General features: G+C 47.0%; 1 protein-coding gene across 3 annotated transcripts in view; it reads right to left on the bottom strand.

Annotated features, from left to right (window-relative positions):
- The window catches only part of SLC10A3 (solute carrier family 10 member 3), a 112,912-nt gene that overhangs the window by 44,371 nt on the left and 48,608 nt on the right, over nt 1-19,933 (bottom strand). The window contains exon 1 of one of the 3 annotated variants that reach the window (XM_085629919.1): nt 9,298-9,429. The exons of 1 other annotated variant lie outside the window; for it this stretch is intronic. The gene's annotated coding sequence lies outside the window, so the exon portion shown is untranslated. Of the gene's footprint in view, nt 1-9,178; nt 9,430-19,933 lie in introns of those variants that run through there. One more of the 3 variants, XM_085629918.1, reaches the window with a different exon arrangement.

The following is a 19,933-nucleotide window of genomic DNA, read 5'->3' as shown; positions in this document are numbered from 1 at the left end:
CTGACCTTGTAGGCATGAAACATGTCGACCGCCAGAGCAGAGTAGAGTAGTCCCTGACCCATCTAGTCAAGACTACCACCTCTCTTGTCATTTTAACAGGGTGGTTTACTGACCCAATAAAATCATTTATTCAGACTAACCGACCCTTTTTAACCACACCCACTTAACGTCTACACTTCCCTGGCCCTCACCTGCACTCACCCTCGGCAAGGAACAAAAGATCTCCGCCAAAGAGCCCCATCTCTGGGTGCCCGTCGGGAATTGCAGCGCCGACCCGACGAGGAGCAAAACCCAGATGATGAAGCATGACACCTAGCTTGCTGGGTGTGTGAGGGTTTTAGTTCCACCAATGTGGGTTCCCCCACCCCACACAGTCCTATACCCTTTAGGCTTATTGAACACCACTCCCCACTTAGTCTAATTCTGAGGAGATTATCCTTCATTCTCTCCTCTATGAACAGAGGAACTGTATACCCTTTCCGTTTGACCAATTCAGGGCCTGTATACTGGACCTCATTAAATATAGCCCATCCGTCTTTTGACGTTTTATTCTTCCTTCTTTTGATTACGAAGGGGCGATGTTGTCACATGTTTTGATTCCTGTCACCATTCTGGTTGCGGCATTGAGAATGGTTCTAAGGGGAGCAAGGTGGGATTTCGCAGTGCCTTTGAGGGTGGCACTCTCGCAGTCTAAACTAGATAACGCCAGCGCTTGCGTGGCAGATTTAAGATAATTTGGCGTTAAGTATGGTTTGATTTTGTTCAGAAGTTTCAAGTTGTAGATGGTACTCTTCGCACCATTCTTTATATGACCTTTCATGATCACTTTGGAGTCCAGTGTGATTCCTAATGATTTGGCAGAGTCATCCAGGGATAGCTTGCAGCTAAAAGTGTCAATGATATTTAGCCATTCTTTCATCTGGGGGACTGCTCAGTCTTATCTTGGTTGAGCTTCAGGGAGTTGTGAGATAGCCAGAGTTGGACTTCTTTCAGGGTGGCATTTAACCGGTGTATGTCGTCTAGTGATGAGAGTTCCATGTAGAGCTGGGTGTCATCTGCATATAGATGGAAGGGGATGTTTGCTTGGTTGAGAATGACGTGAGGGGCTCTGTGTAGATATTGAGCGGTGTAGGCGACACAACAGATCCTTGGTGGACGCCCCGGGTTATTGCTGTTGTGTTGGAGGTCAGGTTGTTTACTTTTATTTGTTGAGAGCGGTTTTGTAGAAAAGATAAGAACCAGCGTAAGACCACCCCATCCACACCAATCTTTTTTTCGAGAGACTCCAAGAGGAGCTTGCTGTTCACCTTATCGAAGGCCGTCTATAAGTCTAGGAGTATGAGCAGGCAACATCAGTCTGTATCCAGGGATTTGTGTAGGTCGTCTACTATGTTCAGAATAGCTGTTTCAGTGCTGCATCCTTTTCTGAAGCCCAATTGATGAGGATCCAGGAGATTGTTGTTGTCGATGAGTTGGTTTAGTTGCGGGAGAACACATCTCTTTACATTTTTAGCTAGGAAGGGGAGATTGGAGACAGATCTGAAGTTATCAAGACCGTTTGGGTCGGCGCCCAATTTTTAAGCAGTGGAGTGACTTGACAGTTTGAGGCAGTCTGGCATCACTCCAGTCATCAGGGAACTGTTTATAATCTTAGACCAGAGGGGGGTTAGAGTATGATTGAGTTGTTTTGCTAGGGCTGCTGTGAGGGGGTCAGCAAAGTAGGAGGAGGGTTTGGACGTAGCCAACAGTGCAGATATATCTTCCTCAGAGAGTGGGCTGAATACCTTCCAGCTTTTAGGAAATGTGTGGGGCCCTTGGATTAGATTGCTCCCATTATTTTTCTGTGGCAAGATTGTTGGTAGGGTGGCAGTGAAGTGGAAAGGCGGGTTGTTATTTTCCTTTTCGGGAGGGAGTTTTCCCTTGGATGACTGGTTGTGATCTTCCTAGCGAGAGCTCGATCTTTGTGATTTTATCATTGAAGAAATTGGCAAAGTTGTCACACCATTCTTCAGAGATCTGAGGTTTTTTTTCCAGGGACGGCTTAGTGGTTTGTTGTTTGATGATATTGAAAAGCTCATAGGGGTAGTATTTGGCTTTGTCGAGAGCGTTGCTAAAGAAGTTGGCTTTTTCATTCATGATGTGTTTTTTGTAATTCCTGCGTTCCCTTCTGAGTTGGTCCAGATGGGCTGTGGATGGATTTTTTTGCCAGAGTCTTTCTGGCGCTCTAAGCTTTCATCTTTCAGTGTTGAGGTCTTTTTGGAACCAGGATCTCGAGGGTGTGTTTCTCACCCTTTTCAGTTTTCAAAGGGGCTACTTGGTCCAGTATAGAGGACATTGTTGAGTTGTAGTGGGTAATCAGTTCAGTTATTGAAAGTTTATCTGATGAGGGGGTGAGGGGAGTAGTGATCCCATTCTTTCTAGGGGAATTTTCCCTACGTTTCTCGTCCACAAAAGGGCTTTTTGTGTGTGAGTTGGGTGGTGGACTGTATTGTTGATGTGGAACAGAATGATGTGGTGATCCCACCAGTCGACAGAGAGGATGTTGTCAGTAGTTAGTGTTTCTTCCTGAGCTATGATAGCATCCAGGGTACAGCCTTTGTTGTGGGTTTGACCTTTGCAAAGCTGGGAGAGATTCTTACTGATCAAGAGGTCCTTTAAGGACCGGATAAGAGTTTTGCTTTCATCACTCCTGTGAAGGTTGAGGTGCCCTAGGATGATGTTTTTGGCGAGTGAGCAGTGTGTTATCAGATCTGCTAGGTGTTCACCAAAGGAGCGTACGGTATGTGGTGGTAGTTGAGTAGGTGGTAGTTTATTGTCAGTTGTCTTTCCTCCCAATGCTTGACCTACATACATGACAAATTCCTTCCAGAAGACCACCAGTCAGGTTTCAGATCAGATCTCAGTCCCCAAATGGCAACCCTAAAAGTCCTACAGGACGTCCACCACATTTTGGACAAACAGAATAGTGCTTACTCACCATACTGGACCTGTCAGATAGGTTTGATATGGCTGATCGCTGGCAAATTGCTAGACATGCTAAACCAAAGACTGTGAATCCAAAGTTGAGTCATAAACTGGCTTTATCTCTACATGTTCTACCACAGTCAGATAGTGAAGACTGACAAATGCACCTCAACAACATTTGGCATGACACAGAGCGTCCGCCGGAATCTATTTAAAGTACATTTTGTGCCCACGCAAATGGAAACATGTGTGGGGTAACTGGAATACCTTTCGGGGAAACATATGTGCCCCACCACCTGAAGACTCAAAATCAGACCTGAGTGACTAAAGTTTGACGCGGTGCTACCCATGGGGAGTCTTGGTGAGGAAAAATGGCTGGCGATATACGGATGGAACTGTAAGAGATCTGACATATATCTCTATGTATAAATTGAAATGTGAATGGATAGCGTGTGGTGTATGCTATCAATCAATATCGGCATTACTTATGATGATGTATGGCTCAATTATGTTTGTATTTGTTAATGGTAATAAAGAAAAATAATTTTCAACAAAAAAAAAGTACATTTTGAGCAGCTCAGCACTCACTTGTCTGACACAGGGTCGAAATTCCCAAATATGCAGATGATACGTAACAACAGCCAAAGACATCACCAATAAATAACATTTATCTATCACCACTGATAACATCATCGGACTTCACCCTGGATAATGTACTACTACTCACACTAATACCCCAAAATGACAAGACAGTTCAATCATCAAACTTCTACTTACACTTGCTAAAGAAAATTAAAAAAAAATTCTATTCCAGAACCAATTAAAAACAGCAATTCATGCCCCAATCATCTCCCAGCTAAAATTTGGAAATGCCATTCTAGAAAGTAACCAGCTCTCCTCAGCTCCGACACATCAAAGTGGCCTTTCACTCTATAGCCAAACTAACCTTGAACAAGAAGAACAAAATCAGACACTCTCTTCTTACTTACGAGAACTTGACTGGCTACTCCTAGAATCAATTATCACATTTAAAGCCAGCTGCTTGTTTATAAAGTCGTTCACCCAAGCCAGCCTCCATATTTTGCAAACTTACGTACCATCTTTCATGGTCTAACATGTGACCACTACATTCAGGACTTAAAAAGCAACACAGCGGTCCTTCACCGGAGCAGCATTCAAACTCACTTCCCATGCAGCTGAGAAACTAACCAACCCTCCAGTCTTTCAGAAAGAGGCTAAAAACTCACTTTTTGAATATGTTCTTAAACTAGCTCGCAAAACACAATTCCCTCGTGAATCCATATGCCTCCTCAGCTCATATTTCTGAACGATTACTTCCCTCATACACTCCCCCAACAACAATGCACACTGTATGTCTTGCTGGAAGCAGAGTTGCTAGTCTACTGGTCAAAGGCTAGTTACAACACTGTGCAGAAGGTGCCAAGACGTTTACTGACATATACTCAAGACCACTAAAGCATCTTCTAAGATATGGCCTGGGAAGGGTTGCGTTGTCTTAACCATCTTTAAGTAGACCTGGAACGGGATGCATTGCACTTTGCATAATCATGGTACATGTTTCCCAAAGTTGTTGAATAAAAACTAAGGGCCTCATTTATGAAAAGTGACGCATCACTGCGTGAAAACAGTGATGCGCCACTTTTCACTGCGCCCTCCCTGCGACTCCAGTGATGCGTCATATTTACAGTATGACGCATCATGTCGCAAGGAGTCACAGATACGTCAGTATTTCTGACGTATCTGTAGGCGCAAAAGTGACGCATCGCTGGAGTGTGTCACAAAAGTGACGCAACTCCAGCAATGTGTCCTTTCACATGGGGCAAGCCCCATGTGAAAGGGCCTGCGTCAGTCTTACGCCTGCCTTGAGGCAGGCGCAAGAAATTGACGCATTTGCACCCTAGAAGTGGCGCAGTGAAATCTCGTAGATTTCACTGCGTCACTTCTACGACCCTTTGTTGCGTCAAAACGCCCCCCTTGCATACATTATACCTGGCGCAGGTATAATGTGGCGCAGGGGTTTACAAAGTGACGCATCTACCTAGATGCGTCACTTTGTAAATATGGCGCAACATGGCACATGTTTTACGCCACTGGTGCGTCACAAAAAGTGACGCACCGGCGGCGCAAAAGTGACGCAGGGGCTCATAAATGAGCTCCTAACTTTCTATATCCTTTCATGCGTTCCTGATTACAGAACATATTCTCATGCACACCTTTCCAGCTGGGCCAGTCCTGTATGGGGTGTCACACAAGGGTGAGCAAATGACGCAACTCCTAGCTCACTGAAGAGAAAATGTCACTTTTTAACTGCTCATATAGGAAATAATTAAAAAATGTGCTAAGAAACAGGAAGCCCCATGCAAAGGGTCCTGTAAAGCTCTAGGTTACAAATAACAGCCTGATGAGGCCTACCATGTAACTAGAGCTCTTGAGTAGAAGGAAGGTCACAGGGAGGTCAGATCCAACGCAGAGATACAATCTGAGCTGAATAAAAAGCAGAACAAAAGTCACAGTAAAGGTACAAGAGGATTAATCAAGTAAAGCTTAAAGGAGAATTGAATGCTACACACATGGGTGTAAACCACCACCGGGAAGAGACACAGGATTGTTGGATCTAAAATTGGGGATAGGTAGGTTACGGCAGGTCCAGCAACTGTTACGGCAGGAGACTAGCATAACAAGCATTTGAAATACAATAGGTCTCACATTTACGAGAGTTTGAGCTAGCGGCATTGTAAATGACAATGCCTTTTATTCATGTGTTGTTTTTAAACCAGATAAATAAAAGGCATTGTCATTTTCAATCCCAATAGCTTAAACTCTGGCAAATGCGAGACCTATAGCGTTGGAAATGTGTGCTATAAGATTTTTTTCAAAAAGCATTAGGAGAGAGTGTGTCCTGCCTGCAACAGCAGGCATGGCAAAGCTATTTGAGAAAACAGTACTCGGTGGCTGTAATTAAAGACTACCGAGTAACAACACACGTAACAGGGGGTGTCGCCATGGGAGGTTACAAAATGAGACATGGCGGTACTGAGGAGGGAGTACTAAGCCTTTTGACCAATGAACAGCCACAGTTTACAACACAGTTTAAAACTGGGACGGTGTTGTGGAAGGACAGCAGAGAGTCACATTAAACACTTGGGCAAAGCTAGAACAGGATGGAGATAGGTCTAATTAAACAGATGGGGAGCGTTAGACACAGGAAGTAATATGTGATACTATGTAGAGGGTGAGTAATGAAAAGTCCCCTTAGAAAGAAAATATATCAGATAAAGTAATGAAAGCATGAGTAAGATCTAGCAGAAGTGGTTGTAGAACAGCTGATTATTTAAAAACAAAAACCCTTGAGTAGTAGCAAAGGAGCAAATGTACTAAGCAAACACAAGTAAAAACCCGAGGAAGAGTCTGAATCATGTGTCAGGGAATGGCAAAAATGCAGAACGGCTGGTACTTATGTACTAACATGTTGTCTGAGTTTGTTGCCAGACTAACCTCCTGAGTGTCACAAGACCACAGCCCAAACTTCCCCAGAATCAGGTTCATTCTCTCTCTAAGGTATCTCTCTATTTTTGCTATGTTGTCTCTCAGCCTCTCTCTCACTGCAGTTTTGCTCTCTCTGGGGTATCCCTACCTTCTTTCGCTATAGTCTCTCTCTGTTGTCTATCTCTCTCACTATGATTTGTCTCCATCCCTATGATCTTTTTCGGTGCTTTAAACTCACTATGGGCTCTCTCTCTTTCTACGGTATCCCTCCATCTCTTGCAATAGTCTCTCTCTGCTTCTAATTACCCTCTCGCTCTCTCTCTAAGGTAATTCTCTATCTTTTGCTATGTTCTCTCCGGGCCTCTCTCTCACTACAGTCCCGCTCTCACTCTGGGGTATCAATCCTTCCTTCATTATAGTCTCTCTCTGTCATCTCCCTCTCTCAGTATGTCTCTCTCCCTATAATCTCTGTGCTTCTATTGGCGTTCTCTCTCGCTCTATGGTATCCCTCCATCTCTTACAATAGTCTCTCTCGGTTTCTCTCTAATTACAGTCTCGCTCTCTCTCTCTAGGATATCTCTATCTTTTGCTATGTTCTCTCTCGGCCTCTCTTGCTTCAGTCTCGCTCTCTCTCTGGAGTATCTCTCCCACTGTTGCAATAGTCTCTCCATCATCTCCATCTCTGTGTGATCTTTCTCTTTGCATCCAGCTCAATACAGGGTCAGTCTGTCTCTCTCATATCTCTCCATTTCTTGCAATGTTATGTCTCTGCGCTCCCGCTCCAAGTATGACCTGTTGCTCACTATAAGCTCTTGCCCTCTCTGTAGGGTATCTCTGCCTCTATGATGACCTCTCGCTATAGTCTCTGTCTGGGGTATTTTTTCCCGGCTCTAAATATACTCTCTCTCTGGGATCTCCCCCTCACTATGATCCCTGTCTCTTGCTATGGTCTGGTACTTTGGGTGGGTTTCACTTGCACCGGGTGGGTTTGTTTCTGGAGGACCGAAGGAGTCCCCCTGCACACTGTATCGATGAGGATCTGCCTAGGGACAGATCTTTAATACTTGAGGTGAGGAGTCACCCTCTCCTTCCACGGGATCTTCCTCTCAGAGGAGGGATGAAGGGGACTTCCTGCGGGTGGGGGGAATGAGCTCAATCTCTGTAGCAGTGTCTCTTCTCTGGGAGTGGTGTGAGGGCTTCTCTCACTCATCCGGTGGTGGGCTCTGTATGGGTGGGGGGGGGGATCTCTCTCTCTCATCCGATGGTGGGCTCTGTGTGCGTGTTTGTGAGGGGGGTCTCATCCGATGGTGGGCTGTGTGGGGAGGGGGATCTCTCTCATCCGGTGGCGGACTGTGAGTGGGGTTCTCTCTCGCTCTCATGCGTTGGTGGGCTCTGTGTGTGGGGGGGGTATCTCTCTCTCTCTCTCATCCGATGGTGGGCTCTGTGTGTGTGTTTGTGAGGGGGGTCTCTCATCCGATGGTGGGCTGTGTGGGGAGGGGGATCTCTCTCATCCGGTGGCGGGCTGTGAGTGGGGTTCTCTCTCGCTCTCATGCGTTGGTGGGCTGTGTGTGTGGGGGGATCTCTGTCTCTCATCAAGTGGTGGGCTGTGTGTGTGAGGATTTATGTCTCTCATCCGGTGGTGGGCTGAGTGGGGAGGGGGGATCTCTCTCATCCGGTGGCGGGCTGTGAGTGGGGTTCTCTCTCGCTCTCATGCGTTGGTGGGCTGTGTGTGTGTGTGTGTGGGGGGTCTCTGTCTCTCATCAAGTGGTGGGCTGTGTGTGTGAGGATTTATGTCTCTCATCCGGTGGTGGGCTCTGAGTGGGGGGGATCTCTCTCTCTCATCCGGTGGTGGGCTGTGTGTGTGTGGGGGGGGGATCTCTCTCTCATCCGGTGGCGGGCTCTGTGTGTGGGGGGATCTCTGTCTCTCATCCGGTGGTGGGCTCTGTGCGGGGGGGGGGGTCTCTGTCTCATCCAGTGGTGGGCTCTTAGTGGGGGGGGGGGTCTCTCTCATCCGGTAGTGGGCTTTATGTGTGGGGTGATCTCTCTCTCTCATCCGGTGGTGGGCTCTGTACGTGGGGGGATTTCTCTCTCATACAGTGGTGTGCTCTGTGCGTGGGGATCTCTCTCTCATATCCGGTGGTGGGCTCTGTGCGGGGGATCTCTCTCTCATCCAGTGGTGGGCTTTTAGTGGTGGGGGGTCTCTCTCTCTCATCCGGTGGTGGGCTCTGTGTGTGTGGGGGATCTCTCTCTCTCTCATCCGGTGGTGGGCTCTGTACGTGGGGGGGGGGGGGATTTCTCTCTCATACAGTGGTGTGCTCTGTGTGTGGGGGGATTTCTCTCTCTCATACGGTGGTGGGCTCTGTGCGTGGGGGGTCTCTGTCTCTCATCCAGTGGTGGGCTCTGAGTGGGGAGGGGGTCTCTCTCTCTCTCATCCGGTGGTGGGCTCTGTGTGGGCGGGGTCTCTCTTATCCAGTGGTGGGGTCTCTCTCTCATCCAGTGGGGGGGATGAATCTCTCCCGAAGAGGGGGTCCCTCTCTGTCACTTCACCGGCGGTGGTCCTTCTCTGAAGGCAGTCTCTCTCTCATTGGGAGTGGTGTGAGGATTTTCACTCTCTTGGGGGGTCTCTCTGTGGAGTGGGGGAAGGTTCACTCTCTGGGGAGGGGGGGTCTCTCTCTTTGCTCTTTGGGAGTGGTGGATGGTCCTCTACCTCCTCCAGGTGGTGTTCTCAGCCAGGGAGGGCACAGTCTCTCTCTCTTTCTCTCTCTGTTGTTTTCTGTTCTTCGGGGGGAAGCTTCAGGTCGCTTTCCCGGTTTCCCTGTCACTCACCTTCTTCCTCTCAGGCTGAGCTTCTCTTTAATCGTCTGTTTCCGGCTGTCAAGCGTATTTCCGGCGCACCTTCCCTTTCAGCCAATCACAGAGCTCCACAGTCTGAGTGACTCTGCCCCACTACCGGCCATTTCCTGCCACCATCTTGGGTGTTCCCAGTCTCCGGCCAGTGGATTAACAATGCGAACCACGGATGGCGGGACAGTGAACCCTCCCTGCCCCTGTGGAAGGGACCACCCGGGTTCAGTTTCCAGGAGCTGATTTTTTTTAACATGACCGTTACGTAGTTTGTCTCCTTGCGGTAGAATGTGCCCATTCCAACATGGCCGCTGTTGTACGCCTAGATATGGAATACTGAGGACGTTCTGTGCTTGAAAGGAACGTGAGCTTTACCGTTCCAAAATGGCCTCCGCACTCAGTGGGCAGAGTGTTGGAGAGCAAGTTGGCTGTACCATTCCAACATGGCCGCCACATCCAGTAGCCATAGTGAATGTCAATGCACAATTAAAAATTTGCCAACATTCGTGACAAGAATTTTCAATTCTATTAAGGACAACGGAGGCGAGGATTATGCTTCTCATTTCTTTGCTTTATTACAACAGCCAATAAAAAACGATCTTTTTTATTCAACAAATCACAATAAACTACAAATCCCATGAGCACCCTGTACTCTATAACACTTTCTTGAGTTCTGTCTGTGAGGAGAACCTTTAGAAGAACCAAACATCACAATGCCCCTTGGTTCGGCCCCCCACTCCCCAGGGGGAAGGGGATAGAGGCTGGACCGGGGGCCTCAGTGGAGGCCACCCCCGGGAGCAGAGCCCGAACACCAAGGACCGGATTGGGTAGAGATAAGGGATGGGAGACAAGGAAGCGGGACAACCAGATGATAGGGCTGGTATTAGGGATGGGCCAGATCAGCCGTAAATCTAGGGAAGGAATGTGTTAGGGAGGCAGGGGTATTTAAAGGTGGGCACCGGGCACCAGGCCCTCTTTCTCCTGGGATATCCTCACCACCAATGTCACAGCGTTAGAGCTTTTTCCCATTGTTTTGGCATTGTCACTCTGGTCGGACACCTTGGCTAACAAGAATTTGGTTATCCGGTCAGACAACATGGCAGCCGTCCAGGCAATTAATAATCAGGCGGCGTCATGTCCCATAGTATTAGGTTTACTAAGGCATTTGGTGAGCGGGTGTCTCCGGTATAATATCCAGATAACAGTAAAGCATGTGCAAGGGTTTAAGAACAAGGCAGCTGATGCTCTTTCTCGCTTACAGTGGGAAAGATTCCGAGCAGAATGGCCAGATGCGCAGCAGGAAATGACGCCCTTCAAAGAGGAATATTGGAAGCTTATGCATTAGAAGGTCAACTACAGCATATGGCTGAAGAGGCTTTAGCGGTGGGAACAAGGCAAATGTAGCGGCGTTGTGTGGACACTTTTTGGAACTTTACAGCAGAGGTTTCCGAGCTTCCAGACAATTTCCAGCAACTGGGAAGGAGGGTCAAATAGCTCGTGGTGTGGGCCAGGGCAGCCGGTAAATCTAGGCCATGGGTTATAGAGCACCTATCAGCTATAGCATACCATGCTAACCTAAAGGGTTTGGACGATCCCACTAAAGGTTTTGTTCTCAGGGAAGCCTTGAAAGGTTGGGCCAAAGCTGAAAGCAAAAAAGAGGATCACTGGTCCCCAATTGATTTTAACACACTAAAAATTCTAATGGACCACCTCCCTTTGGTTTGCCACTCGGAATTTGAAAGTATGCTGTTTCGGGTGACCTTTTCCTTGGCCTTCTTTGGGGCCTTTCGCATTAGCGAATTAGTAGCGAGAGCAAAAGGGGACAAAAGAAGCAGGGCCCTGTTGGTTAAAGACCTATCCCTGGGCACACACCAGACATCTTTACGGGTGCGACACTCTAAAACAGATCAAGTGGGAAGGGGACAGTACATTACACTAAATAGGATGGGGGGGCACAGCTCATATTGGCCAGTTAATCTTTTAGCAGGGTACATCCAGGAACGGGAGGGTGTCAACAGCGACAACTACCTTCTCACCCACAAAGACGGGAGCCCAGTAACACTTTATCAGTTTAAAAGGGTGTTAGCAGCAACGGTCCAAATGGCTGGGCTACAGGGGCATCACTACACTACACATTCCTTCCTCATTGGGGCAGCCACAACAGCGTTCCAGGAGGGTATTTCGGCAAACGCTATAAAACGAATAGGAAGATGGGAATCGAACAGGTTCCGGGTTTACATTCGCCCAACACCCAGCAGTTAAACGATTAAACAGGCAGGGGTTTGCGGGAGTTCGGGTCGGGATCTTTTATACACTTATGTACACCAGGTTACACGTATAATAAAAGGCTGGTTGAAGACTGAACTCAACAATTCTGTCCTTCTGTTCTACTCCACAGAACGCAAAACAGTGTGGGTCATCGGGCACTCTTACGTATCCATGGCTGCTTACAGAGCCCACGGCGAGTGGTGGGATGCAACGTTCCCCTTTCAACGAACAATGGTGCGATGGTTTGGGAAGCCGGGGTTGCACTGGAGAGACTTGAGGAGCGTCATTGCAGATTTCCGCTCCCGCTCAAAGGACCTGGATATTTTAGTAATTCATCTAGGGGGAAATGACCTTCCGGCGATAGGGAGGAAAAAACTACTTCACATGTTAAAGAAGGATCTCACCAATTTAGCCAGGAGCATGGATAACACGGAGGGGGTGTGGTCCGAGATCATCCCCAGAAGGGTATGGGCTGGTGTGTGCTCCCAAAAGGGTATGGAGTTGTCAAGGAAGAGGCTTAACAGCCTCATGGCCAAATTTCTAGGGGGTGCAGGTTTAGGCAGCATTAGGCACACCCTGATTAACTTGCGGCAGCCGCACTATTACAGGGCAGATGGGGTGTACCTGTCAGACACTGGAACAGATGTCCTGCTACGAAATATGCTAGCGGCATTGAATGCAAGGGGCTGTTGATAGTTCTCAAGAATTGTGCCACAGGTATGGCATGGGGGTTCTCTCTGGCAGCGATAGCTCCCAGCGAGGCATGGCGGTACTTACAAAGCGATCCAAGAGGAATACCAGAAACAGGTTGGAAAGGGGCATAGACCGCAAACGGGGCAGTCAGGACCCAGTGGGACTGGCAAGCTCCTCAAGCCCCTTTGTTCTGGTGAACCGGAAGTAAACAATTAATTACGCAACGGAGGGCAGAGCCTGTGGCATTGAAGAAGTGGGGTAACGGTTACCGGGTCACCTTCACAGAGAGGGGTATGGAAACAGTCAACCAGGTTGGCAGGCGGGAAGCACATTGGCTTGCCCAGGTAATAAAGAGGGTACACACCAGGACTGAAGAAGCACAGGCCTGAAGAAGCACAGGACTCTGTGTGTGTGGTGGGCTGTGTGGGGGGGATCTCTCTCATCCGGTGGCGGGCTGTGAGTGCGGGTCTCTCTCGCTCTCATGCGTTGGTGGGCTGTGTGTGTGGGGGGATCTCTGTCTCTCATCAGGTGGTGGGCTGTGTGTGTGAGGATTTATGTCTCTCATCCGGTGGTGGGCTCTGAGTGGGTGGGATCTCTCTCTCTCTCATCCGGTGGTGGGTGTGAGAAGTTGGCCTGATGTATGATGTCACTAGTTCTAGTGCACACCTTATATCAGTCCAAACAACCCTTATGGTGATTGGTTGTAAAGTCAACCTTATAGACCAGCTATCCTAGTGGTAGCATGGACAAGAGCAGTCTTAGGCTAAACTCTGAATGGCATGTGAAGCCAGCTGTGATACCATATATAATCCCTTGAATACCAAATGAAAGGACACCACAACAGATATATATATAAAATAAAGTGTATTTATTCTAGTCAAACCCTCAGCACTCTTTATGAGATTAGAGGTAAGTACAACACAGTCTTATTCAAGCATACATTAAGTCACACAGGTAAGTAATACAGTTAGGCCCTAGGGGCCACGCAAACCATATACTAAAGAAGTGGTATAAGGACCACTGTCACGGAAATAGGATAGGCCTAGGCCTAGGGAATCGCTGGGGCTACACTACACTAACAACAGTTAGGAAGTGGGAGGCCCACGGGATTCAGGTGCAGAGTGGAAACACTCACGCGTCACGCGTAAAAGTCGATAGAATTACTAGCAGTTAGAAATTAACAGTTTAAGGACACTTCTGAAGCAGCTAGAGAGTCGAGACTCTGAAACTAGACCCTAGGATAGTCACTACCCTTGTGAGCACCAAAGTACCCAAGTTACCTAGCCCACGGGCTGCGGGTGCATAGGTGTGAACTTGCGTCGGGTTTCGTCGTGGACTTCTATGGATGCCTGAAGGAAAGTTGCTGACAGGCAGTCAGTGAAGAGTGTCCGGTGGATCCCAAGGCTGGGATCAAGAAGAGAGGACACCTGCAAGCAGAAGGGACAGAGTCAAGGTCACTAGCCAGTGACCACGTGGAACCAGGAAGGAACCAGGCGATGTCGGGAAGATTGCAGGTGAAAGGTGAAGCTTGTCGCTGCAGCCACGGGTACCAGGAGACGTCGAGGACAACCAGGACCAGGAGGCGAGCTGTCCCACGAAGGCTCTTGCTGTCGGCGGCGTCGCAGTTGAACTAGGAATCACCAAGCCTTGGCAAGCGGAACCCACGAAGAACGGAGGACTTGCTTCTGGTGCAGACCAGGAAGGTCTGGGGTGCTTCTCTTTTGCAAGGAAGTGGGAGCCAGTCTGGAGGAGCCAAACCAGCAGTGAAGATTTCAAGGTGTGTCGTCACAAAGGCCGCTAGCCAACGGGCAAGCAACCGGACAGACGCGGCAAGCAGGAAAATGCAGAAGGGCCCCACGCAGGACTCGTGGAGTGTGGGGGGCTGATCTTCGGTGCAGATGGTGCTTGGGGTTGGGGCTTCTCAATCCCCGGTGCACAACTTCGAGGGTGCCTCAGAAGCTGCGCTGGAAGATACTCGCCACTTTTCCCAGGTAGCCGGTCCCACGTCTCTCGTCGCCTCCACGGATCTCAGCTCGGCTGTGGATGTGGATCAGGGTCGGAGAAGTCTGGAAGTCAAGGCTCTGGTCGGGCTCTGCAGTCGGTCCCTCGTAGAACTTCAGCAAAGCAAAGGGTAGTTTCTTGATGGTGCCTGTTTGCACAGGGTAGCCACTCCTTGGCCACAAGGGAGATTCTTCAGTCTTCTTCTTTCGTCGAATGTCGAAGGTCCAGAGTTTCTGTTCAAGTTGCAGGTTCAGGATAATCTAATCTCCTGGGGCCCAGCTACCACTCTTATACTAATCTGGGGGCTGGGTTACCTGCTAGGTCACGCCTTATGGGTGGGACCTGGGAGGGGGGTGGTTACACCCCCTTCCCTTTGTCCAGTTTCGCGCCAGGACTGGGGCTGGAGTGCCCCAGCACCGGTTTGAACTGGACTATGCATGGGACACCTTGTGTGCCCCAGGCATGTCTCATTCCTTTCAGCCCTCCCTGCCCCAATACACTAAAGTCTCTCTGGGGAGGTGCTAGCACCTCCCCAAGCAGGAAACCTATTGTCCAAGCCTCCCTTGCCGGGATCACTCCCAGCAGCAGGAGGTCAGACTGGTGTCTGTGGCAGCAGCATCCATTTTGTGATGCTGAGGCTTTGGTTAGAGTTAAACAGCAAAGTAGGATTTTAACATGTCTCTCCCTCTAGAAGGGGGGAATAATATCCTCATCACCAGAAATGGTATGGGGGTATTATTCCAAAGTGTTAGACACCTTACACGACATGTTTTGATAAAGCCAAACCATAGTTACCATAACCGTTTAAGATTATAAGGCACTTTAAGAGTATATGGTAGGCTATATCATAGAACACCTATAAGGACATGGTTCCGAAAGCTGCAGACAGGCTCAGCTCATGCTAGAGCACCATCTCACATGTTACCAAGCACTCTGCCTCCAGGATTGTTAAGGCCTGCCATAGGAGTGGCTGATAGGTACACATGTGTTTATTTTAAGGGTAGATATAGGTATACTGGGGCAGATTTATGTTGGGCATGCGCCACTTTTACACCGCCGTTGCGTCACTTTTGTGACGCTGCGGCGTTTTTTTTTTTACGCAAAATTTATAATGTGACGCATCTACGGATATGCGTCACGTAATCGAAGATGCGACGGAATTGATTTGCGTCAGAATCGGCTGCGTCGCGTCACTTTTAATATATGCAAGGTAGGCGTTCCCAACCAAAAAGCAACGCATTGCTAACGCAGGCATATTTATGTCATTTCCTCGCGTCGACGCATCTACGTAATGCGTCACGCAAATATGAGAATGCGTCAGAAAACCTGCGCCCCATAAACCCACGCACAAATAACGACGCAAGTTCACCAGAACTTGATTTAAAGTGCCGCAGAGCAATTTGGAAGCATAGCAAGCAACATGGTTTTTTTGAGCTGGGCAGTGGTATTTATAATAGATAATAGGCGCTTGTGGTGAGTGCACCCGGTATTCGTGAGATTCTAAATCAGTAACGGTGCTAGAGGGTAGGGGAGAACCACTAGCCTCCCTAAAGGATTTGTGGCCAGAGCAACAAAAGTCAAGAGTTGGGGTACCCAAGCACACGTAGAAATAAAGTTTGCATAGATTATTACATCAAGTAACAATTGTAACACAATAAGTGATTTTCCATTTCTTTCTTGTAGCTTTCTTCAATTTAATATTCTTGATTCATAGCAATTTCACAGTCTTCACAGTGGTTTCCAAGCCAACACGTGTTTCGTCGCCTCTAGTAATATTGTACATGCGACTTGTTCACGGCTAGGTACAAATTGATATGGTAATTTACATTAGTTAAACTGATTATTTAGGAAATTGCATACATTTGTTAACATTGTAAACAAATGTGCTCCCAGGGTAAGTGTCACAAATTATGGGTTCTTTTCGTGGGAGGTGGTATCCCAAGGCTATAGTGTACTTAGCATGCACCGTGAGGTCAGGTGAGTACTAGCCTTATAATATCCGTTTGTGACCAATCAGATACATGTAGCTTTAGCGTGAGTGTGGTGTGTAGTGAAAATACACATATGTGATAGAAATCCGTTTTTTGTGATGTCTACTGATAAAGCATGCGATATGCAGAGCCAAAGACCCAGGTAGGTGGTAATGGGCAGTTGCAAATCATATAACATCAATGTGGGGTATGTTAAGCTGAAAGGTTATTAACTCCAAGGTATGAGCAAACTGACCTGCACACTGTCTAATTATCAGTATCTGCAATGAGTAAAAGAAGGGAAAAAAAGAAAAAGTACATGTGGCCATGAGTACCCACGTAAGGGGACACTGAGAGCATAATAATCGTCACAGGCATATGCCAGGGAGAGATACATACTTAGGGTATGACGATAATTCCGGGTCATACAGTCATGCGACGGGGGGGGCCCGGTCCTAGTAAGGTAAAAACTTTCGGTTGGTGGCTGTGCTCAGTATAACAGCAAAGATCCCATCTAAGGTCAACGAGACAAAATAATAGGATCCGTGTAAGGAAACACTATTTAAAATTAATAGGTGGTCAAAAAGGACCCAATATGCGCGTCCCGAGTGCTACTAGTTAATCTCTTACCTCCGAGTAGTGGAGAGTACGTCCGTAATATGAGACTGCCCCCATCCGCGTCTGGCTCCAATTCGAGTTGCCGGTAGAGAACACTCGGCATGTATTTGACTCGGAATCGGAAGTCACATGACCGGAAATCGGTCATGTGTACTAACACAATGTAGGTAAATGCAGGTGCCATGTCTAGGACTGTTTCGAATTGCAAAATCAATGTGTACAGGCGATCAGAATATGGTCATGTACATCGTGTGGGTAATTCAAGACGTACATATTTACTTGCGTGTATGAAACGATAATAATCCCGAAACAGCGAAGAAAGTATGTTCGGGTGTTCGTAAAGATGATAATGTTAGTAATCGTATCCTATAATATCCATGGATACGTAATATATCTCAAAGGCCATTATCAGAATGTCGAAACTAGGTAAATCCAAAATAAAACTTCTGGTTGCAGCAATATGTAATGGAAAGGCGGCGGCCATCTTGGGTCAGGATGTGCCCCCGTTTAGTTTAATAAGAGAAAAAACGGCAGTGAAGCGCTGGGGTCAGTTTAACTCGATATTTGACATGAACACAGAAAAGCCAAATGTGGTTAGCAAAGTCTGTATTCGAGCTGACAGGCGTATATCAGATTTAATCTGAAGTTATATACAGGCTCTTCTAAATGTTAATACTATCTATAAGGGCAATGATTGGGCCCCTTGGGGGATGGGTATATTGCCCATAAAGTGGCAGAGCTGGCATAAACCTTGAGGAATTGGGCATAAACTGTAAATAGTCTATATCAGCGAGCCTCAGAAGTTGTTGAGAATACTTATATATATGAAGGGCTAAACATACCACTGTGTGTAATTTAGTGAAAACATGTAAATTATGGTTTTCAGTGGCTAAGGTGCAGGGATGAGTGACATCTTAAAACATAATATACGCATATGTTAAAACACTTAAATAGCATATGTACAAAATTTATGCAGTTATCAAAGATACTTCATTACTGTGTATACATGACAGGAGATGATATATCTATATGGTTATATATGAGGCACTTCTTTTATTTACCAAGGAAATAATGCATCTCATCATCGACATTCATCCCTATATCAGTCGTACGTAGTTTTAGGATCCAGGATGCTTCGTTCCTGCGAAGTGTAAGTTCTCTGTTACCCCCTCTGGGGTTTCTTATTGTCTGCTCTATACCATAGAACAGGAAGTCCTTATGTACACCCTGGGATTGGCATTCAAGGATATGTGTCGCGATGGGATATCTGTGGTCACCCTGCTTGACTGCCCTCATGTGTTCGCCTATCCTGACACGTAAAGGACGTATCGTACTCCCCACATATTTCCTGTTACATCTGCACTCAATGATGTATACTACATAGCTTGTGCTACAGGTGATATTTGTAAGGATTTTGTAGCTTCTTACATTAGGGCCCACGTGTTCTAATTTATTGCTGTATGCCCATTTACAGGCTGAGCAATGTCCACACTTGTGGAAACCCACCATGTATGTAGACAGCCAGTTTCTGCTGATACGGGGTGTGGGATAGCTGGGGCTGAGGAGACTTCTAAGGCAGGTCCCTTTTCTGTAAGTGATCTCTGGTTTGTTGTCAATCACCCCTGTCATGGTCTCATCTTTCTTAAGGATGTGCCAATGTCTATTCAGACTTTTCACTAGCACGTCCGAAAGGTTATTAAAATTCGTGATGAACCTGACTTTGTTTTCGTCTTTCTTTCTACTAGTGGTGTCCCTTAGGGTCGTGTCTCTTTTGATCCTCTTGATCCTAGATTCAGCCTTCTTTAGGGTGTTTGTGTTGTAACCTCTAGACTTGAAGCGTTTAGTCATTTCTTCAGTACATTTTGTGAAGTCAGAATCCACACTACAATTGCGTCTAGCTCTGACAAATTCCCCATAGGGGATGGCATTTATCTGGTGCTTGGGGTGTGCACTGGACGCATGCAGTATTGCATTACACGCTGTCTCTTTGCGATATAGTCTGCTGTTGATCTGATTATTTTCTATATACAGTTCCGTATCCAGAAATGTCACCTTCACCTTGCTGTGTGCGTGTGTAAATCTGATGTTCCATGTGTTATCGTTAAGGTGTTCCACAAATTTCATCAGTTTAACATCGTCTCCTGTCCAAATCATCAGGCAGTCGTCAATATATCTGCCCCAGAAGAGAATGAACTCTGTCCATTCTGATCCATGTTGGCCCCAGATCCACTCCTCCTCAAGCCATCCCATGAACAGGTTGGCGTACGAAGGAGAGAATCTAGAGCCCATGGCAACTCCCTGTTTTTGACGGTACCATTTCTCCTTAAAGAGAAAAACATTATTATCAAGGATGAGTTCTATCATGGTAATGAGCATTTCTGTATGTTCCCATGTGCTGGCAGATCTAGTGCTGAGAATTTTCCTAATGGCTTTCAATCCACTCTCTCTTTTGATGCTCGTGTACAGTGCTGTAACATCTAGTGTTACTAGTGTCATGTCAGGCCCCCACGTTATGTCTGTTAAAAGACCTAATATATGTTTGGTATCTCGTATAAATGATGGCAGGTTGTATACCAATGGTTTCAAGAAGATGTCAACATATTCAGACAATCTTTCAGTAGGTCCTTCTATCCCAGAGATAATAGGCCTACCAGGGGGGAAAGGTAGATTCTTGTGTATTTTTGGGAGTGTGTATATACAAGGGAATCTTGGTTTATTAACTTGTAGGTAGCTATACTCGTCATTGTCAAGGATACCCATGCCATACCACTGTTTTAGGTGTCTATTAATGTGATCTGTAAGTTTCCAAATAGGATTAGTGGTGATATGTTCATAACATTCTAGGTCTCCCAATTGTGAGAGAATTTGGTTATCATAGTCTAGGTTAGACATAATGACGATGTTGCCCCCTTTATCTGCCTCCTTTATGATAATGCTATCATCAGTCCTCAACTTTCTGAGTGCTTGTCTCTCACCGTGTGTCAAGTTGTCATTCCTTAGGTGTGGTGTGTGTTTCTTTAGGTCAAATTTATCAAGATCATTGATAACTAGTTTATAGAAAATATCTA

Source organism: Triturus cristatus, chromosome 10, assembly GCF_964204655.1.
Source record: "Triturus cristatus chromosome 10, aTriCri1.1, whole genome shotgun sequence".
In the NCBI taxonomy this organism is placed as follows: domain Eukaryota; kingdom Metazoa; phylum Chordata; class Amphibia; order Caudata; family Salamandridae; genus Triturus; species Triturus cristatus.
Note: the sequence above shows the minus strand (reverse complement) of the source record. Positions and strands in the feature narration are given on the sequence as shown.